At 40.3% G+C, this 24146-nt stretch overlaps 1 protein-coding gene and 1 long non-coding RNA gene across 3 annotated transcripts in view; one reads left to right on the forward strand and one right to left on the reverse strand.

Moving 5' to 3' along the window:
- HOXC4 (homeobox C4) overlaps window positions 1-24146 on the reverse strand; it is a 142772-nt gene that overhangs the window by 61225 nt on the left and 57401 nt on the right. Inside the window, exon 1 of the transcript XR_012476096.1 lies at window positions 6986-8216. The gene's annotated coding sequence lies outside the window, so the exon portion shown is untranslated. Of the gene's footprint in view, window positions 1-6985 lie in introns of the transcript that reaches the window.
- LOC141514728 (uncharacterized) lies at window positions 9908-13854 on the forward strand. Of its 2 annotated transcripts, none has more exons than XR_012476104.1 (3): window positions 9908-10405; window positions 11353-11438; window positions 12348-13854. It is a non-coding gene; the product is annotated as an uncharacterized LOC141514728 (long non-coding RNA). The 2 variants fall into 2 exon arrangements; XR_012476103.1 differs by having other exon boundaries at window positions 9913-10826.

The following is a 24146-nucleotide window of genomic DNA, read 5'->3' on the forward strand; positions in this document are numbered from 1 at the left end:
TTTGCCTTGCAAAAAAAAAAAACCCTAAAAAAAAAGAACATCTACGTAATTAATTATTGTATTATATGGAAAAAACTCTAACATATCCTGTCCATGCAATTACAAAAGGCATGGCACCACTGTAGTGATATGGATATATATAATAGAAATACCAATGCAGCCATTATAGCTATCCTATAAAGAGAATAATGTCAATGTATATTTTTCTCTCTGGATAAAGAGATGTAAATATAATGTTCTTCACTTCCCCTCCCTTCACTTCATTCAACCATATGGTTGAGCTTCTAGAGATTTCTAGCATGGGGGTCTCCCCACTAAAAAAGGCAATCAGACTCCATGATAAGAGTTGTCATCTCCCAGGTTTTCTCAGACATTCCCCCACTTTCAAACCCCATAGATTCTCAGCCTTCCCATGGGGCAATAGGCTGAAGCAGAAACCTGTTATGATGCTGAGAGCACACTCAGACAATACCTCCTCCCTTTTAACCTTTTCCTCCCATCCAAAGCCAAATTGAGTTAGCCCTGAGTTTTGATTTAATTCCTGAAATGGAACCATAATCCACTTAGTGTCATTTTCCCCAAGTCCCAGGGGGCCCAGATGAGGGAGAGCAGGGCCCTCTGATGTCTCCTGAGAACATTCCCCCCACCTTCCACATTATCAAGGAAGAGTAAATTTGACCTAGAGTTGAGGACCCAAAATAGAGGTCCTGAACAGGGGAAGTGGAGGGAGGAGGGTAAGGGGAAAGGATGGCGTTTATAAGAGAAAACCTAGGACTTAACTGCAAAGGGTATGAAGTGTCACAGTGGACAGAGTAGTGAATTTGGAGAAGACCTGGATTTAAATTTATCCTAAGTTAACCCACTTGGTTAAATCATTTCACCAATGAACCTCAATATCCTTATCTGTAAAAATCAAAACAATAGCACTTGAATTACCTACCTTCAGAGGCCTATAAGGAAAGTACTTTGTAAGCCTTGAAGCATTATCAAAAAATAGGAATCATTATTATGCTTCTCAGTTATGATTTGGTATTAGAGAGGTCAGCAATGACAGTAGTTCCCTGTACCACCAAATATGTACCCCCTCTTTATAGTTGAACCAGTGCTAGAACAGCCTTTTAGCCTTGTATCACACATTTTTCCTGTGATTTTTTTCTAGGTGAGAGAAATTATTTTAAAGGTATAGGAAAAAGGAAAGTATACAAGGGCCTAGAGTAGGGTCCTTTCTCCCTCTATCTCTCCCCCCTTTTCTCCAGCTTCCTTTTTCTCTACTCTGTATTCCCTTTGCCCAAGTTTGTGGCCATTAAGTAGAGGAGGAAGAGAAAGTTCAAAATGTCTATGAAATATTTATAAGCTAATTACAATATGCAGATTCCATTTCTGGAGGTGATTTATCTTTTTTGGAAATACAGGAAAAGATCTTGGAAACTTGTATCCTGGTATATTATTGTAGTCTGGCATATTATTATAGCAACTAGGAAAAAAACTCCGTTTACCATATAACTTAAATTTCCATACAGATTTCAGGATCCAGTGCTTCCTTTTTTATGACTATCTGTAAATCAAAGTTCCTTTGAACATCAGAGGAGTCACCAAGAAGTTGTCTTTTCTATCCCCATGCTTCTAGATGGAACTGTTCCTCTCTGAGTCCAATCAGGTAATTATAACAATTTTTTAGTCTAAATTAGATAAATTAGTGAAAGTCTAAATTTTTAAATCTAAATTAGTAAATTAGATAGTGAAAGTACTACTATCTCCCTTTACAGATGAAAACACTAAATCAAAGAAGTTGGTTGACTTACTCAGGGTCATACAGCTGGAAAGTATCAAAATTGTGATTCAAATCCGGGTCTCTTGCAGTCAATGTTTTTGCCCCCTCAAACCATCCATTAAACTGAATAAGGGCTTCTGAAATTCTGAGAGGGACAAGGACATTCCACCTCTCTGAATAGTTTCTCTTTCCTCATTGCAATGGGAGGACTCTGAGAAAATTATTAATTTTTTCAAAAGTCAGCTCATTTTCTCCATTGTAGAATGCACATACAGGTAAGTGGTACAGAAAAGAGATAATTTTTTCCCCTCTCCCATTAAGTATTTTTGCTATCAAACTAGTAGAAAAGGTTGGCAGCCTGGTAAAAGGGTTTAGCTGAGCTTTGTAATCTCAATCCTCATTCTTTTGGAATTAAGGATAAATCTCTCCATGGGGTTGTCTTCTTCTTGGCATAAGGAGCCTTTCTGATTCCAAATCTCAAAGGAGGTGTCTCAAGCACCTCATGTAGTAGTTGGTTCTAGAAGGGAGGAGAATAGGGAAGGAGGAGAAATGGAAAGAGAATAGGGAAGATGAAGTGAAAAAAAGGAAACTGAATTAGAATAGTACAGTGAAGAGTACTGGATTTGGATTTGCAAGGATCTAACCTTAACCCTCGTGACTGGATTTAGCTTCCCTGGGTCTCAGTTTCTTCATTTATAAAATAAATAGAATTAAATTACTTTACCTCTGAAAGCTCTTTCAGTTTCTATGTTTCTGTGATACTATGTCAGATCACAACAATCCAGGAGACAAAATGTGGAGTTGGAAACTAAAGAGTGGATAAATGGACCTTGGGAGTGGTGACAGTATAGGCTAATAAATTCAGAATAAGTGTATTGAGAATTAAATATGATAAGTAGTGAGAGAAGAGAGAGGGAAGAAGACAAAGAAAGTAAAGGTGAAATGGAAAAGTAAGAGAAGTAGGAGACAAATGGAGACAATGGAGATAGGAGACTGATAGATGGGGGAAAATGAGAGCATAGATGAGGTATGTGAATGTTTGAAGTTGGAGAAAACAAGAGTTTAGAAAATGGTAATGGAAGAGAAGATTAAAAAATTGGAAGATATGGAAAAGATAGAGGAGAGAAAGGTTGTGTGGAATGAAGGACAGAGATAGGAGAAGTTTGATTTCATAATGGCTAACCAAATTTTGATATATTTATTTAATGGCTAGCCATGATGTAAAAAAATGAGTCATGACTACAAAGAAGCATGAGAAGATATATGAATTGATGCAATATGAAGTAAACAGAAGGAGAAAAATAACATATGCAATGGCTATAACAATGTAAATTGAATCAAAAACCACAAAACAACAGAAATGGAATGTTTTGAAATTATGATCAAACTTGCCTCAAAGGTGAGTTGCAAGAATATACCTACCCTGGCTTCTTTGCAGAGATAAAGGACTATAGGTTTGGGATGATGCATATAATGTCAGAATTTTTTTTTTGTTAAGTTGGTTTGCTTTGCTTAACATTTTTTTTCTCTTTTAATTATTTATTATAAGGAATGACTCTCTTAGAGGAGGTGGGGAAAGGATAGGTTACAAAGCATAGGCAATATAAAGACAAAAGATAATAAAAATTGATTGAAAAGAGATAGCATTATAGAGTACTGGTACTGGTCCTTGAGGCAGGAGGATCGGTGTTTGAATAGTCTCAAACACTTATTAGCTGTGTGGTGTTTGAATAGTCTCAAACACTTATTAGCTGTGTGACCCTGAATAAGTCACTTAACCCTGATTGCCTTCAAAAAAGAGAAAAGAAAAGAGGGAAAAGGAGAAAGGGACAAGGGAAATTGTGTCCAGGCACATGTGGGATGGTGGACTGAGGATAGGGGCACAAAGAATACTGAGAGTTGAGAAGGTAAATGAGATGTGTGAAGTTGGGAATGGGGAGAGGGATAGAGGGAATTTGGTTTGTAGAATTGGAGTGGAAGAGAATATAAAAAGGCAATGGGGGAATGAAGAGACCCTTGCACTGTACAATAAAGGAAGAAGATAAGGCCATAGAGGGGCTATAGGGGCATGGAGAACAGGAGCTATTTGGAAGGGAAGACTGGCCAGGAGACAAGGGTCATGGAGGATAGAGAAGAGGGGGTTTGCAGAGTGAGGGATGGGGGAGATAGGGGGAACCTTCAGAGTAAAGGGGGAGGGGTCTTTGTGAGGCATGCAGCAGTGCTGAGTGGCCCGCCATGAATACTAACAGAGAGAAGAAGAAAAAAGGGCCAGAGGGGCTGGGTGATGTTTAAGCTGCTGGGGTGATTAATGGGGGTGAACGGACGGTGAAACTCAAACCCTCCGAACTGAGATGGTGGGGGAATGTTTTTTTTCTAAGAACAACAGCACACTGTTTCATTGAAAAAGCTAGTATCTGGAAAGCAGGGCGGGGGGGGGGGAACCCCAATAGAGTTTGGGATTTTTCCCCTTTTTTTCACCCAAGGTTTCTTTATTTAACCTGGCAAGCAGTAAAATAAAAAATACTTGCTAATATCAATCAGACACTTTGACCTGATCTTATGTAGCAGGCCCCAGCCCTGGAGAGATCAAGGATGACCAAAAGGTAGGGAAGAGAGAGAGACAGGTTTAGGATCAGTAGTACAGGATATGCAGTTCTCTTCTGCCCAGAGCCACATTAAAATTAGAAAAAGAAGAGGAGTGGGAGAATTGGAGCAAGAGATTAAACAAGCAGGAGGTGTTGAGGTTCAAGGCCTGTAAAGTCATCTGAGGCAGCCCCCTGACTCTAAGAGACAGAAGTCCATTTCATTGTGTGTGAAAGATTCTCATTGCCAATGCTCAGAAAGAGAAAAGGGGGACAATAGAGGCGGGGAAACTTTGTGTCTCTGTCAATAGGTATCTCTATGGATCTCTGTTTTCTAGGTCTAGGTCTCTAGTTTTTCGTTATGAATATCCATCTCTCTTCCTTTGTGCCATTTTCTTTTTTCATCTCTTTCTCTGTTCTGTGTTGGTCTCTAAGAAAAGAGGAGGAGGTGGTGGGGTGGGGGAGATAAGAACAGGCTGTGCCCTGGGGGTGTTTGGTTGCTGTGAGATATTTTCAGTGGAAATGATCTAATGGGACTGGAGCAATTTTCTCTACTTCCAGGCCTTTACAGATGTGCAACAACTGGCAGATCCCATTGCCCCTACTTCCCCATCCCCCAGCCTTCCCAGCATAAGATATTCTTTGGTAAACCCAGAGAGATGGAGAAGGGGGGGGGAGGTATTGCATGTGTGTAGAGAGATCTAGCTGGGTATATATCTTGGGACAGAAAGACAGAGTTGGGGACACATTAGCGTGGAGTAGGGAGCAGTTCCCCTTTTAGGCTAAGAACCCTGATTGCCTGTGTTTAATTTTTGCATTCCTCTAGCATCTTTGCTAAGATGATATGTTTCCTTCTTCCTATGGGAAACAGATTTGTCACCCAGTGTTATCAAAGGAGTTGAGTCTAAAATGTGCTTTTGATGCTAGAGGCTCCTGAGAATTACTAGTATTCTTTAAATACTAGCATGGAAAACCTTAGTAATTATAATTCTGCCTCCAGTAGGGTCTTGCTGGGCAACTTTTGAAGAGATGCTCACCCTGGTCTGAGACCATTTCCCCCCCTTTGGAAAACCTCTTAAGGGAAAAGAACTGTGAAATTATATAGTGTTAATTTCAAATTAATCATTCATAATTTTTTCAGTCTTACACATAAACACAAACATATGAACCAATCATGTAGAAAAAGACAGAGTCTAAATTTTAATATAATCCCTAGAGGATGTTTGGTCCCTTTTGCTCAATCAAAGTAAAACCCAAGCTAGGAGATTTCCTGATTTTTCTTGCTAATCAACATAAACTGAGGATAGGTCAAATTTGGGAAATGAATGAATAGAATCTCTTTATTTTCCCTAACCCCCACTTGTCTCACTTCTTGGTTCTCATGCCAGAAGAGCTAAGATTCAAGGAAAGAAAACATATAGTTTGATAATATTCCCTCTTCTCACTTCTTCAAACTCCCCAGTCAATCTCAGTTTCCTATTCTTTCTTCCATGAAGAGTCTAGTTGGGATTTCATAAAGATGCCTTCTCTCATATAATTTGGAACACTTCCCTAAGCCCTATTCAAGAAGAAATGGGCTTGTCTTCCTTTGGGAGGGCAGCAAGCTCTGAAGGAGTGTGATCCCCAAAATAACCTCTTATTCCCCATACTCTTCTCTACTTACTCCCCTGATTGCTTGTCCTCTTGAGGATTGTGATAAAATAATCCCTCATGCCCCTAAACCTTTCCTCAATGCTTGTTCTCTCATGGATAACTCTCATCTTAGCTTCTGCTAACCACAGGAAACTTAAATAAACCTTTTTATCTCTAAAAAAAAGAAAGAAAGGACTAAGAACAATTCATATTTGCATAACACTTGAAGTTTTACAGAACAACCCTGTGTTTCAGCTACTACAAATATTATCTCCAGGAATACTGTGAAAACTGAGACTCAGAGAGATTAAGTAATTTAGCCAGGCTATTTATGGCTATTTTCAGGGCAGCTACTGGATAGATTATTGGGCCTGGAATTAAGAAAGACTCAACTTCCTGTGTTCAAATCTGGCCTCATTTACTAGCTGTGTGACATTGAGCAAGTCACTTAATCTTGTTTGTCTCATCTGTAAAATGAGCTAGAGAAGGAAATGGGCAAACCATTTTAGTATCTTTGTCAAGAAAACCCCACAAAGAGTTACAGTTGGAAGCAACTGAACAATAACAACATATTATTGATCAAGATTTAAACTCATGCTTCTCCTGAAATCATGTCTAGTGTTCTTTTTCTATATCAGATTTACTCTCTTTGTAATAATAACTTATTTATATAGCAATTTATAGCCTTATAAAACCTCCTCCTTACACCCCCCCCCCCCACTCACCCATTAAATCCGATAGTCTCCCACTAGACTCAAAATAGGACTTTGGAGATTGAATGTTTTCTCTAGAAATGGCCTATAGAAGAAAAAATATGGCAGATTCAAAAAGATCCAGGAGCCAACTTTGCCCCTCATCCCAAGGGAAAAACTAATGTCATTCTCTCGAAGTTGACTGGGCATTCTGTCCCCTTCTTAGAGCTAGCAATGCTTTAAAAATTTTTGAAACAAACCTTACCTCACAGTCAGTTCTCAAATATTGCCCTGCCTCATATACATACCAGCCAGGTTCTGTCATTTTCTTTCCCCTTATCAGTGTCTTTAGGATTCACATTCAGTGGAAGAAAACTAAAAAAACTAAAAAAAAAGAAAAAAGGTAATGCTCTTGTTTCTCTTGGTGCCCCAAATTCTAAAAGGTCAATAAAAGTCTATTTCCTGAGCAGTTAAAAATGACTCCATTCTCTCTATTCCCTCTACCCCAACCTCCATGCTATCCAAATCACTAGCAAGGGAAGAGAGAACATGGCTTTGGAGGAGGAATGGGCCAAAGGGACCTGGGACTGAAAGAGACTCCCAATTCAAACTCTGAAGCCTTCCCATCTGCTTTCTTCTCATTTACATATAATTTAAATGTTAAATTCCTTTCCCCTTCCCAGTTAGAAAACATCAGGGCCTGGCATTTCCCTAAATCCCCTGAATGATCCTATTTGCCAGTGTTCAGAGAAGAAGTAATCAAGGTTAGAGAAGATAATAACAACAGAATTTATATAGCACCTATGCCATGAACTTTACAAATATTATCTCAGTTAATGCCTAATAATAATAATAGCTGACATTTATATAGTAACTATGTGCTAGGCACTATGGTAATTGTGCCTTTAAAATATTATCTCATTTGATCCTTCAAACAACCTTAGAAGTAGAGGTACTATTATTATTCCTGTTTTGCAAATGGGGAAACTGAGGCAAACAGATTAAGTGATTTGCCCAGTGACTGAGACTGGATTTGCACCTAGGACTTCTTGATTCTGGGCTCAGTGCTTTCTCCCTTGAGCTGACTAGCTGTCACAACCCTATCAGGTCTTCAGGGGAAAAAAATTGGGGGGCATGGCTACTGAAATCCAACTATTGGTGTGTCTTCCCTGCCCTGGCAAGGGTGCTGCATTCATGATGGAGTTCAGAGGTAAGACTGTATGAAGCTGGGTAAATTATGCAGAATCTGTAAAATTGAGTCTGCACTCTCATTTAACCTCCAAATCTCAACTTCCAATGCTCACTGTCACTGCTTCCTTCCCTTTCAGATCTGAAGCCACTTGGGCTATGTAGACAGGAGACAGTGATCATTTGGGCTTAAAAATTTCTTCCCCCTCCCAACTATACCCTTCAAAACATTTGATTAGTGTCTCCACATGCAAGTGGAGAACAGAGCAGAGCTAGAGAACTGTTTCACTATGGAAAGCCTATTGGAATAACTCAAATCTATTTCCTTACCCTTAAACTTCTCCTGCTCCAAATTCCCCCCACCCCCACCCCGACCCTAAACACACACTCACTTATGGCCCAAGTTATCTGGATAATTGGCTGCTTTAAAAATGGGCTGTTTTTAAAATGCAACTATTTGGGCCTCTGAATATGAGACTTTTGAAGCCCCTCCCCCCTCCTTCCCCTTCTCCTCGCTCAGCCAGACCAGCTCTAGATTTGGGGGGAAAATGTTCCTGACCCTTTCTCCTCTCCCCTTATCCTCCTTCTACTTTTTTTTTCTCCTCTGAGATCCAATTCGTCTCTTTAAAAAACGGAGAGAGAGAGAGAGAGAGAGAGAGAGAGAGAGAGAGAGAAGGAGGAATTTTCAATAGTCCCACTTGTCAAGGGAAGACCATCTTTTAACCTTCAACAGCAGCGAAATCCATGTGAACTCTCGGTGAACCAAGATTGAAGTCATAAATCACCCTTACAAAGGCGGTTGTGGATGCTGGCGCGGGCTGCTGCACCTTTAACGCTTTCTGGGGCTGACAAGCGGCCGGCTCCAACTAAAGTTCACAGCACCCAGGGACGGCCCGAGGCTCCCCCCACCCCCCCCCTCGCGCCCGCCTCCCTTCCCCTCCCCTCCCCCTCCCCCCTTGGCACTCCCCTCCCTCCACTCCGGAGCCCGGAGCAAGCCCGCGCGTTAGCAGCTCTGGCTGAGGCCCCCTTTGCACTGCAGTGGAGGGCGAGAAAGGGAGAGCTTCGCTATTCCTCCCGACTACGCCATCTCGGTGTGGCTGCATTCACAGAGCCCAGAGTCAAACATCCAGTTTATTCACACGCTGCCCATTTTAAAAATTGCATTCGGCTTCTTCTCTGAGGACCCCAGGGTGTCTCTGTCCATGCTGCCACTCGCTCTCCCCCTCCCTCTCCTGTAATGCCTGCATTCAGTTAGATCTACATGGCCTCGATTACAGCGATCCTTCAGACCCCAGCTGGGGTTGTGTCCATCGTGCTCAAAGGCTCCAGATAATTGATGGAAAGGCTTAAAAAAAAACTTAGGCTTGGAATTATTCAGATAATTGTCTCCATGTTCCACTTTGGCGGGACGTTGGCAAGGGGCGGGGGGAGCAGGGATGGAACATAAGGGGAAGGAAAATTCTGGAGAGCCCTGGGATCTTTCTCTGTCTCCTTTGCCGGGTCCAACGGCCGGACTTCAAGGAGAAAAGCACTAGAACCAGGCAGTTTTATGCCTGGCCTTCCCTCCCCCATCCCTTTCCCTTCTCCTACCTCCTTCCAGCAAGCTCCTTTTTTTTTCTCCTCCCCTCCCCCCAATCGCCTTTCTCTGTGTAATTAAAGTTCAGAGACTCTACTTGTCCCTTCTCTCTCTCTCTCTCTCTCTCTCTCTCTCTCTCTCTCTCTCTCTCTCCCCCCCCCCAAAAAAAAAAACAAAAATCACAGCGCTGCCTTATCACAACCATAACCATACAACATACAACAGCTTCTGGCATCCTCCTCTCACCACACCCCAAAGCCTTCTTGGCAATGGTAACTGGGCCATTGTGACCTCAGATATGGACTTCTCCACACCCGCCATACAAAAGTACACACACACACACACACACACACTGGATTCTCCCCTCCACGGTTTCTTCAGTACGGCTTTTTGGAATTAACTGGGCTTGGGGCTTGGAGAACCCGATTTGTTCCGAGACCCTCCTTCAAAAAGAAAAGTTTAGTGGGCCGAGTCCACGCATACACACACACACACACACACACACACACACACACACACACACTCGGAACCACAAATCCACGGTTGACTAATCTGATATGACAAAGCCCGTGATGGATTTGGCTTATGTTAATTCACACAATGCCCTTTCCTCCAGAATTTAACTCTAAGTTAATACACACCGGAAACCGCGAGCATACACGCTCGTTAATGGGTTTAGGTATTAGCGACTTCTAACGATGCATACAAATGTGCTTTGCTCTCCATAGGCCCCTTAAGATTTATGGGCCTTGGGCTTCTCTGAATCTGTAAACAAGGAGAAAAAAAGAGGGAGAGAGACAGGGAGAGAGAGACAGAGGCCTCACTCGTCCCTCCAGGTTGTAAGAGAGAGAATAGATCTGCAAATTCGGTTCCTATCTATTTTTTCTTTACTTAGATGTGTTGGGTAGGCCTGCTTTCGAATCTCTCCGTGGGTGTGTATTGGTTCTGGGGCCTGTGGTCATGGGTGTGTATTGGTACCTGCCAGTTGGTTGAGGGGAAGGGGGGATACTGTGCTCGGAGACTGTGGGGGTGGGAATTCTGTGCTAAGGGTGGGAGAGGGTTGTACGTATGCTTCTCTGTAGATAAGCTCTGACAACATACATTTGTGTGTTTGTACTCTGCACAGTGGGGTTTGCCCATGGGTTTGGGGGCCACCTTCCAGTCTCAAACTACCAGTCCCTGACCCTGCGTGAACAAGTCTCTTTTATAACAACATGCAAAAATAACATGAGTTAGCAATTGCTCCTCAGCATAATAACAATCTATGATAAAAGGGGGAGATCTGTAAGGAAAAGAAAAGAGAGAAAGGAGGCATTCCCGTCTTGAGGGAAGGCTAGAGCATGGGAAAGAAAAAAAAAAGAAACGGAGGAAGAAAGTTTCTTTAGGTACTTTTGGATAGAGGAGATTGAAAATTAACACCCTCATCCCTGGTTTGAAACCTGGGGAGGAGGAGGGAAGAGGAAAGAGGGGAGGGCAAAGTTAGAGATTCCTTCTCTTGGAGGTTGTTTTAGAGACTATAAATGTTGGGGAAACAGAGATGGGGGCTCTGTGGGGGGAGTTACAGGGAGCATTAGACAAACTAAAGCTGAAGTCCCTATTCTAAAATGTCAGGTCAAAAAGAAAGGAGCAAAGTATTTGAAGTGCAGGGCTTAAGGTGGGGGGAAGAAATGGGGAGAAGTTGGATATGTTATATCTGTGTCTACACCAATCAGTGAGTTTTTAGTCCTGGTTCTCATACTCTCTCCCCTGGCACTCCCCTGGAGCGAGTTCTGCTGGTCCAAAGAAGGGAGAGAAATCTTTAAGAAGCCTGGGCAGTGGGGGGCCTGGGGCACTCTGACTGGGATCAGGCAAATTTAACCCTTTGCGTAACAGTTTGGAAAAGCCGGGACGTGTTGTCTTATTTTTCTACAGTGTGTTCAGAAGCCGAGCCTACTTCATTAAAGAAGAAAAGATCATTTCTTCCCGGATAATACCAGCATCCCCCTCGTTCTTTTCAGGTACAATTCTCCTAGAATCCTTTTTCCCCCGGCTGGGGAGGGGAGGGGGCTGGAGGCAATCGGAGAGATTTGATTATTAGAACAGAAATGTGGTATCGGGACACCCTAATATTTCGAGTACAGCAAACACCTCTACCTTTAAAACACACATACATATACACAAAAACAAATAAAAATAAGTAATAGCAATGAAAAATAAACCAGGAAAAACCGTAAATCCTCCAACATTCAAAAATTACTTTGTGAAAAATAAAATCGATCATAAATAAAGAGACTTAAAATGATTGAAACCCGAAGTCTCTTAATAAATAAACGTTGTTTTTAAATTTCCGAAGATTGGCTTGGACTAACAGTTCAGAGAAACACATTTACCACTTGTTTTAAAATCAAAAGCAAGAATTTTTTTTTAATAGAGAGAAAAGCCCATTCGTCCTCTTATTTGGGAGAGGGGGAATTAAGAAGAAATATGCAGCAGCAAAGAAACGAGCATATTGACAATAAATTTTAAAAGGAAAAAAGTCCAAGTGTGAGCTAGCTAGCTGTGAGTGGTTCCAAGCCCCAGCAGATTCGGCGGCAGCTCTCCTCCGCAGCGTAGCTGGCGCGGGCTGAGGCTGAGGCCGATCTGAAAGGCACAGCACGATCAGGCTCGTAAAAACGGCCGAGGAGAGACTGGGAAACGATAGTTAAGTCAAGTCTTGCCTCGGCCTGGGCCTTCTTAAAATAACAGCCTCTAAGCACCCATATCTTGCCGTTACTGTTCTTTGTCTTTCTAAGCGGGCCAAGGGTTCCAGAGAGACTCATCTCGGGATTTTGTTTCTTTTTTTCTCTCTCTCTCTCTCTCTTTTTTTTTTTTTAAGGAGAGGGGTGGGAAATAAATGAAATTACCTTTTTCTACATTTTTTTTTGAAGCTCCGGACTATTCCCTTCCATCATCCTCCCCAGTGTGGAACTGGATGGACTAGGAGCACTACAGATTAGGGACACTGAGGAGCAGAAACTTTCCTCCGCGTGGGTGGGTTTTGCTTTTGTTTAAAAGGAGTGCAGCAGCCAGCGGTCAACCCTTCTCTGCAAGAAATGTATGTTATATCTATGTCTATCTACACCAAGCAGACATGGATGTTCTGCATAAATTGACATCTGGGAAAATATGTGCAGCTCATATCTCTAGATCTGTGTCTGCATCTCGTTATCCCGAAAAATTTAGATGGGCAAATAAATTTATTGCTCTGCCTATAACTTATTTCTATAAGGAGAGACTATAGTTGTTTATATTGACAGACTGATAGCTATAAAATGCCGTTACCTCTCTAACCATACCTAAATAGGATGTGGTTATATTTTCAGATTTATGCCCGGAAAAATATATAATTATATCTATGTACTTTTATCTATCCGTATACCGTCTAGTTATAGTCCCAGATATTTATACGGAAAGAAATATATAGCTCTATCTATAGTCATCCTCATGTAGACATTTGATGCATTGACAGATTTATATCTTTGTAGAGCTATAAAGATAAATGTATATAGTTAGAATTATGCACAGGGAGATATATGCTTACTGTTAGTGATATACAGGAGTTTCAGAATATGACTCCAGCCATATAAGGTTACGAAGACAGTTCTATACAATTGCAACTATATATAGTCATATCTATTTATAACTACATAGTTACAAAAATATAGATAAGCATTGGTTGTCCTATATGTACAGACTGTGATCTCTCCCTAGAGTTATAGGCGGTGGCTGGCATCTATAACTCTATAGAGATATCTATATGTATATAAGGTTATAATTATGTAGTGATGGGTGACTATGGCACAGCCTTAGTATATATCTCTATAGAGGCATATTTATACTTAGCGACAGAAAGAGATTTGTACACGAGGCTATTTCTAGATGACTGACTCTGGAAGGATGTTCCTGGCTTGCTAGGACGACAGCTACCAGATCTATTTACATGGGGATATATGTAGTTACAGAGGGGCTAAATAAAGTGGTGCATTGAGGCAGCTATCACTTTAGGAGTCGTTAGAAAAGCAAGTAAAAGGAATAGTCTGTTAGCGAGGCTGACTAGAAGAGCTTAGAAAGAGAATAGTGTCGAGTCGCGGGTTCCCGAGGTAGATCTCTCTCTCTCTCTCTCTCTCTCTCTCTCTCTCTCTCTCTCTCTCTCTGGAAATATTTAAAGAGGGAAAGAGGGGTGCAGTGAACAGGACTAGGGAACACGTTTGGCCCAAGTTTAGTTTTTGTCTCGGACTGGTAATGGGCAAAACTGGAGTGGCATCTGCGGTCCCTGCTTCTTGGTAATCGGAAGAATAAAATGAAATCTGCAACATTAAAAAAAAAACTTTGCAAGCTTCTGAGTATTCCAAATTACCTATCGCAGGAGGCAAAAATGGGACTGAGACTAGGAGATGGGGGGGGGGGGGGATTAGACGAATCGCCCCCGGGTATTGGGGGAAAACTGAATCAAACTGATCACCGATTAATGCGATTCTAATGACAGCCCCTCCCGGGGGTTCGGACGGATGCACAGTAAGCCCCTGCTGATCGGACTCTCTCTCCCCGAGTGACCTCTGCATCATAGGACACTTCAGTCTTCGCGGACCCAGGAGACGGTATCTTTCTCCTAGTTTTTCCCCCGCTGGGGAGGCTAAGAGGGCCAGCCCGGGTCTGAGTTAGCATCTGGGATGGGGGATGAGAAAATCAGTCACCCTCTCGCCTCATAGACAGACTTCAGCCGCAGGCCTCATCCCTAAGCTATTTACCTAAACAATTTTCCTCTCCCCAGTCGGACATCTACGCTCCCTGCGCTACAGTCCCTCTCTGTCTCTCCGCTGCTCTCTGTCTTCTTCTCGCCTTTGCGCTTTTCTGGCGAATTTCCTCTTTATTACCAGAAAAAAAAAAAAACGTGCTCTGCCCCAGTCTTGAAGTATATATGATTCAATGGTGTAGATGTAGGCCGAAGCCAAGGTGAGTTTCAACTAGGCCCAGACCACTATATTCCAGACACAGCTCCTCCAAACTTTGAGAAGCAGGTTAGAAAATGGGGCTAAGGGGCTAATAGACCTCCGACACAGAGAAGTGCCAACATCAAGGCCGCTGCTGCAATAAAGTAGGAGATTGAAGGGCTACGTGGTAGAGGGTACCCACCACCTGAATTCCGAAGCACTTTCATGAAATTCCCCAACTTGATTCGACCTTTGTTAACTGCTCCCAAAATGTGATGATCGGGTCTTAAGAAATGGGAGACTTTAGTATTAGACGTTTGCCGAGGGAGTGCGGGATGCTGGAACAAAAGAGGAGGGATGTTCAGCGGTTAGCGACAAGTGAGGAGCCAGCGCGGCTCCCCAAAGCCTTCCCAGGACCCTTCCCCTATCTAACAGCCCCACTGCCAGATCACCATCAAGAAAGCAGGTGGTGGGATTTCTGCTGAAAGGAACTCAGACTGGAGAACACTTTCCTTTCTCCCGCCAAGCCCTTAACAGCAATCGACCTTCTAGGGCCTGGGGGACTGACGCTGAATTGATAACTGCCAATCTGTGGTGTGTGTCGCACAGATTCTCCAGGAAATCACCCAGAGCCAGCTGGAGACCCTGTCCTCAACGGCTCACTGAAGCGAAATCTGGGTTTTTTCAATGCTAATTTTCTTGCTTTATAATATATACATATATGGGGGGTGGGGAGGGAGATGTAGGAAAAGTAGGAAAAGTCAACTGCCAGCATTGTGAACCATTCGATGACTGATAAAAGAATTCTGTCCTTCTCCCAACCCCTTCCAGCTCCAACTGGGTTGTTTTGGCATCCCGAAGACTGAGCTTGTGCCATCCCCAGACACCTTGGCGCCCTGGCCCTGGAGAGCAGGAGCCTAGAGATTGGGGAGTGGGGGGAGGCAGGTTAAGAGATCTCACAATCATTCTCCACCGATTTGGGAATGAAGTAGGATCTGGCTTGTGAAGGTATACCTTGGCCTTTTTTTTGTGAGAGAGTCTTAACAGGCCTCAAGAGTTTACCCCTTCCTACCTCAATTTATCTTCTGAAAGGACTGGAACAATGCTAATGCAAAACTGAGGCTGGGGAGAAGCCAACCCTAGATTGAGTTGTTAGGCAAATGTGCAGGACCCTCTAAAGGCCCAGACTGTTTTCCCTAGGGAAATGCAAAATGGGGGTGCTTACTCATTTGTATACCTTCAAACTGGAAAAAGCCAACAGGTGTCAGGCCACCCACTTCCCCCACCCCACCCCCCTCCATTCTGGCATCCCTTAGTAAGTCTGGGAAGGAAAAGGTTTTCTTAAAAAATTATTATTCAAAAACTGACATTTTAAAAGCATAATATATCTAAGAAATTAGGGGATAAGGCATCAGAGAAAGAAGAGATACTTGTTGCCTCTCTCCGACCCAGAGTCCTAAATTTGGCCTAAACACCTCCAAATAGAGTATTATGGCCTTCTTTCTTTCTTTTTTTGCAAAGTAATGGGGTTAAGTGGCTTGCCCAAGGCCACACAGCTAGGTAATTATTAAGTGTCTGAGGGAACTCAGGTACTCCTGACTCCAGGGCTGGTGCTCTGTTCACCGTGCCACCTAGCCACCGCCCCTGACCTTCTTTCAAGAGATCTTAAGGCTTAGTCAAAAAGCTTCACCTCTCTAAAAAGAAAGACAAGGCCCTCACCAGAAGTTGTTCACTCCTCCCAGGTTGTGACTGGGGAAGGGCAGACAAGGGGGAGAAAATAGCAAATATAACCAGAATTGAACCTCAGGGATCAAACTAGTGACCAGTTTTTAATGACTGGTTTGTACTGCTCAATTACCAGGTTCCTCAAGAACTGTGGTTTTCCTAAGGCTCAGGTCTGACTATATCTTTTCCCCCTCCCATTCATTAACCTTCAGTCACTCCCTATTATCTCTAAAACCCTGTTATTTAAAACTTCACCACCTGGCCCCTTCCTATCTTTCCAATCATTGTACAAATTGCTCTCTTCCATGAACTCTACAATTCAGCCATATCACCTTATTTACTGTTCTTCACCTACACTGATCAATATCCCATCCCTTCGCCTTTGTATTGGCTACACAAATCCCATGCAAGAAATTCTCCCCTTCCTCACTTTCACCTCTTAAAATCTGGTTTTCTTCAAGACTGAACTCAAGCACCAGGGATTTTCAATCTGGAGTATGAGAGATCATGTAGGATCAATGGATACAAGAATCTTGTCAAGCAAGGTACTGGAAATAAATAGTTATCATAGCTTATAGAAATATTCCCTAAGTAGTATTAATAAAAAATATAAATTGCAGAGCTGAGACTTATGAGGGAGGGCTAAGATAGAAAAGAGAGAGGGAATTATAGCACATCTGCAAAATATGAAAGTGACAGTTGAAGGAATAATAATGTCTAAAACCAAATGAATGAGGATTGGATACAAATGCTTTTTCATATAGAACTAGGAAAAGATCAACCATAGTGATCTAGTGGAACACAGGTTAATTGATCTTCAAAATAACCCAAAATAGCTATATTGATTTCCAATCAATGACATTACGAAATTTTTGGCATACCCTTGAAGAATTGAATTCCATTCTCATTAAATATGCTCACTAGGTTTTAATTTTATTATAACAAACTGATCATGGTACTTTGGGATTCCCAGTTCTCAATCACATCCAAAGGAAGAAAAATACTGGAGGCTAGACCATGAGATGTGGGGAGCTTGTTAAAAAAAAATACCAAGAATCAAACTATTGGTTGATGAGAAACAGAACCAAGCGTCTCACTTATTTATGGGATTGTGTTCTGATAAACATTTAACTTTATATTTTAAAATATGGTTATGTTTCAAATAAAATGTTCCCTATGAAAAATTAATGAAACTATTTTATTGTCTTGTGCATGTTCATGGTGAACATTAAAATTTATTTCCTTACATACTGAAGAGCAGATAAAAAGCCTAGAGGTATGAAGACCAAAAAGGACTGGGAAAAACATACATAGGTATTATATGTATGTGTGTTTACGTATGTGTGTTTACATCATTCACATAATGGTTGTTTATATTTGCAGTTACACTTGTACACAAGACATGTTGTCTTCCCTATTGGAATGCAAACTCCTTGAAGGCAGGAGTTATTCCACCTCATCTTTTGATCTCCAGGATGTAGCACTATTCTGGCACATAAAAGGCATCCTGAAATCCTTGTTGATTCATTGATTAACTGTAATTGTAGCAGATTAGACCCGACTAAAGGGGAAATGATTCCTTTTTTGACTTGGCAACTTGGAGGAGAGAACAAGTTGCAGTTGCTATAATAATAGTCATAATAATAACAATAATAATTTATTTAGCACATCATTAGATGTATATTTACTGTCTTCTCTCTCTCTCTCTCTCTCTCTCTCTCTCTCTCTCTCTCTCTCTCTCTCTCTCTCTCTCTCTCCCTCCCTTTTTTACAAGCAGTTCAAAAAGAATTCTCACAACACCCAGGGGAAATAGTAGCATAGTAATTACCACCCTTCCTGATTGCCTGCTCTTCCCTAAACCCCACACCTACAGAGACATCTAAAGACCTCTTATTTTTGCTTAACATTTCTTCCTATGGTGTCAATCTCCTTCCTCCTTCCCCGTCTTCCCTAAATCAGAAAGCAAAGCCCTTTAAATCACAGTGGTATACAGAATTAGAAAGAAGTTTCAGCCACTTCCTTATTCTGCTAACTGCTCTTTCTGAAGAAGAAACAGGGTTTAGGAAACAGTCAAAGTACTGAAGAGGGAGTTGAGGCTAAAATAAGAAAACCTATATGAGTCTAGAGCATCAGGATGGAATGTGGAGAGTGTGATCTATTGTCCCATTATCTTGTGAACAGCAAAAGACTTTGAGTTTTTAAGGTCTCACACCAGCTGGCCACCACAAATAGAAATATGCATATATACAAGATCTTCCAAAAGTCATCCTAATGAACCCTTAGCAAATTGCTTACCTTGTCAGTAAAGGAATCTGGAACTCAATATTTTTTTAAATGAATATTTAAAGTTTTTTACATGTGATTGGAAAACTTTTTAGAAGTGAAATATAAAAAATTACCCTGATTGACTGCAATGAGATTCTGAGGACACCCTGAACAGATATAATAGATACAATACTATGGATACTATAGATATTAACCTTAAGTCTAAATCTACCTCAATTCTTTAAGTGTATCCTTTCCTAGAGGTGAATTCTATCTCCACCAAGACTTTACAACCCCTCTTTGCCTTAATAGGAATTTCTCTGTACCTGAAAATTTCCTATGCTGGTGCCCAAACTTGTAGTGAGAAGTGTCTCTGAATTTAACTATACAGATCCGTTCAATATATTGCTAGTCTGGCATAGTCTTTTAGAATCCTGGGTCTCTTCTAGGCTACCATAAGATATCAGAGCAGGACTTAATGAATTTTAAGATGTGAATTCAAATCCACCCTTAGACATTCATTAGCTGTGTGACCCTGGGAAAGTTACTTAAATTCTGTCTGCCTCAGTCAGTCAATAAATATCACCCTTTGATGTCATTGGTCCTTTTCAAGAATAAAGAATGAATAACAATATTTATTAAATATGTGCTAAGCATGGAAATTACAATCAAGGGCAAAAATCAGTTCCTGCTATCAAAGAATTCATAATCTAAACAACTCTGTACAAGTTGTCAAAACCAACTAAAGGAAGACACTAGAATTAAGGGGGGAAAGGAAGCCTTATCTGTAAAATGAGGATATTACATTTGTTAGCTTTGTGACCCTGAGCAAGTCATGTCACCCTGTTTGTCTCAGCTTCCTCCACTGTAAAATGAACTGGAGAAGGAAATATCAGCCCACTCTGATATCTTTGCTAACAAAACCCCAAATGAGATCACAAAGAGTCAGACACAATGAAATGAATGAACAAACACAACAATATCATGCATCTGTAAAATGAGAATAACAGCACTTGCCTCCTCAGCTTTGTTGTAGGGATAACATGAGATATTATTTGTAAAATGTTCTGGAAAGCTAAAAATGCTACATAAAATGTTATTACATTTTACATGAATATATGTAAATATATTATAGAACTTTGCATTACTGTGATTCTTTTTTTAAAAATGAGAATATATTTTAAATATTCATGTAGTTTTGAAGATAGATTTAAATTAATGAATACCATGGTGCCCAAGATGTGTAAAAACATCTAGAGCAGGCCTTTAATGAACTGGGTGATTCCTCTGTAGAGAATTTATAGATAAGAATCATAGAGGATGAAAAGTCAAGTAAGGGGCTTGTGCTTTGATGGAGAGAAAACCCATGTAGATGAGATCACAGATATGGAACTAAAGTAAATATGGATTAAAGTCTGTCAGGGAAAATAAACTTTCAGCACATGCATGTGTACGTGTACTCATGCACACATTTCAGAACCAGTTCCCAGACCACCTGGAAGACCTTTATCAAACTGCAGACCACATTTTGTAAACTCAACTAATTCAGGCCAGAAACTGGTAGTGTCTTCCATGTCTCTATCATTCAAGTGAAAGTGTGTTCTGGATTTTTCAGATAATATTCTAATGTCTCCAATTCTCCTTCTCTCTAGCATTATCTATCATGTTGTAGATAATGCCAGAGATAAGACAGAAAAGTCTGTTACAAATCTGCCTATTCAGAAAATGATAAAATTGGACAAAATTCATCTTTCTTACTCCCTGTCTTTCTTTTAGAGTTTCATTCTTTTCATACTCTTTCTCAGGATCTCTTAACAACTTGGAAGTTGTCCCATGGATAGAATCCATTGTTTCCTGGAAGTATTTCATGTTCTAGACTTTTTTCCCTCCATCCCCCATAAAAATGTTCTGTGTCCTATCACTCCTGGCCGTGTTTCTTGACAGGTAACAGTTCATGTAGGTATACTTGATAAAGAATCCATGTGCTAAAATTTTACTATCTCTCTTGCATAGTATGAATAAAATGTGACAGATTTTTCTAGGAACGTTAATAAACAAAACAATCAACAACATCAGTATTTATAATGGGATTTCAGATTCCAGAAAAAGCAGTGGAAGAGATGTTTGGGGGTGAGATTTGGGGAAGTTCTTCAAATCACAGAATGAAGGCAATTTTTTACTTCATCTATGAGTAAGAGCCACCCTGCATTTAGTCTAAGACAATCACACTGTCTCCACTGACTCAAGGTTGATCTGAACCCCTTTTTTTTTTTTTACGGAACTTTGAGAGGTAAAGAAGGAAAGGTACTGGACTCATTCAGTCAAGAGTGGACCCTGGGGTGGCTAGGTGGTGCAGTGTATAGAGCACCGGCCCTGGAGTCAATAGTACCTGAGTTCAAATCTGGCCTCAGACACTTAATAACTACCTAGCTGTGTGGCCTTGGGCAAGCCACTTAACCCCACTGCCTTGCAAAAACTAAAAAAAAAAAAAGAAAGAAGAGTGGGCTCCCCCCCTTGGAATTATCTGGTTCTAGGACTTTGTCCTTGGGAGGCAATCTTGAATTCAGTTTACAGCTCCCTAAAATGTAGTCACACACTTGTCCTAAGTCTATTAGCTCAAAGAGTATTTGAATTATGCTCAAATGTTGTGGGTTTGAATCTGGTTTGAATGTGGGCAAGTCATTTATCTATTTTGGTTCTTTCATTTTAAAGAAAGAGACTAGAGATAATCTTGTCTAGAGTATCTAAATTTTATTATTATTATTATTATACTAGATTATCTCTAAAGTTCCTTTTACATTTAAATCTATTATTGTGGAGCAATAACACTTAGGAAGCAGTCTAATATTTGCAAAGTTCTTACATCATCTTAATTGTTTCTCACTGCAAATTGCACTACTTTTAATGCCTCAGTTTCTTTATATGTAAAATAAAGATAATCTACCTTACAGGGTTGTTGTGAGGATCAAATGGGCATGAAATGTACAATAGAGATACAAGTTATCATTATTTTATTAGAAGATGCTTCTGAGAGGTAAAATTTAACCAAAGTAATAAGTCTCTAATGGTAAAGAGTGAGAATTTGAGCAGGATTGGGACTTTGGCTGAGACTGTTCAAATCACCCTGCATAGGTGACTTACTGTAATTCATCAGCCTCAGACTGGTTCTAATGGATGACAAACTTGTAAAATAAAAGCTATAAAATCCTATCTATTATCTGTATGTAGAAAAATATGGTATTTAAGAGAAGTTGAGAATAGACTGATTTTTTTTTATTTTCACCTGGATAACAGGCATCATCTAAATGATACACAGACTCTAGCTCCAAGTTTCACTGTTTTTCATCTTCTCTCTAGGAATTGGGCTTTCCAGAAAAACATCATCCCTTGACATGTCTATAAGGGTTTATCCAAAAGGAATTTGACCATAGTCAAATACAAATTCTCCATAGTTGAAAATAGCCCCCTAGGGAAGAGCAAAAAGAAGGGGTTTTCTATTTCTGTTTCAAGTCAGAGATCCATAATCTGAATTTACCAGAAAAGATAAGGACTACTTTTCCACTCCAATCTTGAGCTTAGAATCACAGAAGGGGAAGGAACTAGACATGATCAATCAACAAACATCTGTTAAGTACCTGCTGCATTCCAAGTAAGAGGGATGCATCACTATAATCTAGCCTGGAAAGACAACAGGTACATAATATATCGATAGATATAAAATAGATAAAAGATAATCTTGGGGAAAGGGCATCTAGGGGATAAAGTAGATAGAATATTGGACCAGGAGATTTTTATTAAGTTTACTTCCTAAGTCCTCAGGTACTCTGTGACCTTGGGCAAGTTACTTAACTCTATTTAAGTTGCCTCACTTCTAAAAATGATCTGGAGAAGGAAATGACAAACCACCAGAGGTTCTTTATCAAGAAAACCCCAAAGGGAGCCATGAAGAGTAGGGATATAACTGAAAAATGACTAAACAGCTACAATTCTTGAGGAGAAGAGCAAATTCAAAAAGGTTTCCTAAAGGAGGTGACTGGCACTAAGGCACTGCTGTTGGTTCTCTAACTTGCTCCAATCTTCATGTAAAGTGATTTAGAACTGAGCCCTCAAAGTCACTGTACTGTGCTTACCCTTTGATCCAAAATAGGAAAAGGATACATGGATAAAAATATTTGTAGCAACTCCTTTTTGTAGTCCCAAAAGTCCCCACAAAGTAGAGATGTCCTATCTCCTGGAAACTTTGACTAAAAGCAAAGGGATAGTCAAAATAATTTTATAAAATTTTTTCAAGTAATAAAATTTTTGAACTAGCAATATCCTTTCCCCTTAGTCCTTAACACAAATCCGCTCCCCTAAGATCCTTTAGTTTGTTAGGACCACCATCTTATCACATACTTTCTTAATTATATCCATACAAGAGCCTACATTTCAAATTGTTTGAATTTGAGGTTACATTTTCAAAATAAAAAAAATAAATAAAACAAGAAAGCAGCAACTGCAACTCTGATTAATTTAGGGTCTATATTATGCAAACCAATAGAATCAGGCAAACTGAATTGTCTAGTTCCAAATCAGCCACAATTCACTATATGATGTCAAGCAAGTCATTTCTTTGAGAATCAGTTTTCTCTTCTCTAAAAGTATAAGAATTAGAATCGATAGTCATTAAAGTACCTTCCAGTTCTGATATTCTATGATTTTATGTAAAGGAAAAAACCCTGATGGTTCAAATGAATCTGTCACTTTTCAGCCAACTATAGATACAGTTTCAGATAATATGAGTGTATGTGCACCTAAATACACATACAGTTTAGAATTATAGAAACTTTAAAAATAGATGGGATTAAAGATAGCCTCAAGAACATTTCTTCAGTCTCCAAGACCTAAAGTTAAATATACAGTAGCACACCATCAAACCAAATCTCTGACACAAGAGTTACATCTCTAACATTATCATAGTTTGTCTGAAAGGGGAAAGCTGAGTCTGTTATCAATGAGGCCAAACATCTGCCTGGTTTTCTACAATCCTAATCCATTTAACTGATTTAGTTTCTAAATTGTCAACATCAACCAGTTCTCTTGGCCTCCTTGAATAAAATTTCATATTTATACCATGATTGAGTCTATTTGAGTCCAAAATACCTGGATCACTTTAGGGAAAATCTTGGACAAATTAATTCTTTGACTGAATTGCTTAGTACATTGGAATTCAACAATAAGCCTAGTAGGGCCCAACTACTGACACTGACTCATGCAGACACTAAAAAAACAAACAAAAAAAAAAAACTGTAAGCCTGGGTTTATCAGATGCCAAGACACCAGCTCAATTCATTCAGTTTAGGAGGGGAAAAAAATCAGTTCAACCAACTGTTTTTGCATAAGGAAGGAAAAACAATGGATTGGTTGACATTTTCACCTTTCAGCTCTTAAGGCTAGCAGGTTGTAGAAATATTATAATGCCTCCAAACTTCTACCACTATTTCTATGACAATGCTGATATGTATCTTTAGGAGCAGTTTTGTTTATGGAATTTGCATTTATATTCCCTAACACAGTGACTGTAATATTGTAGGAGTTTAACAAATGCTTGTTGATTAATTGATTTATCAATATGAGGACAGGTAAAGCTATCACACACATACACACAATCACACAAATACTCATGAACATGCTCATAATCTCAGTCTCAACCATTATCTGGTTTCAAAACTAATTTCACTGGCTGCCTAATTTAGGGAGTTATACTTTGTAAGATGAGAGGATGAG

The sequence above is a fragment of the Macrotis lagotis genome, chromosome 2 (genome assembly GCF_037893015.1).
Source record: "Macrotis lagotis isolate mMagLag1 chromosome 2, bilby.v1.9.chrom.fasta, whole genome shotgun sequence".
Lineage (NCBI taxonomy): Eukaryota > Metazoa > Chordata > Mammalia > Peramelemorphia > Peramelidae > Macrotis > Macrotis lagotis.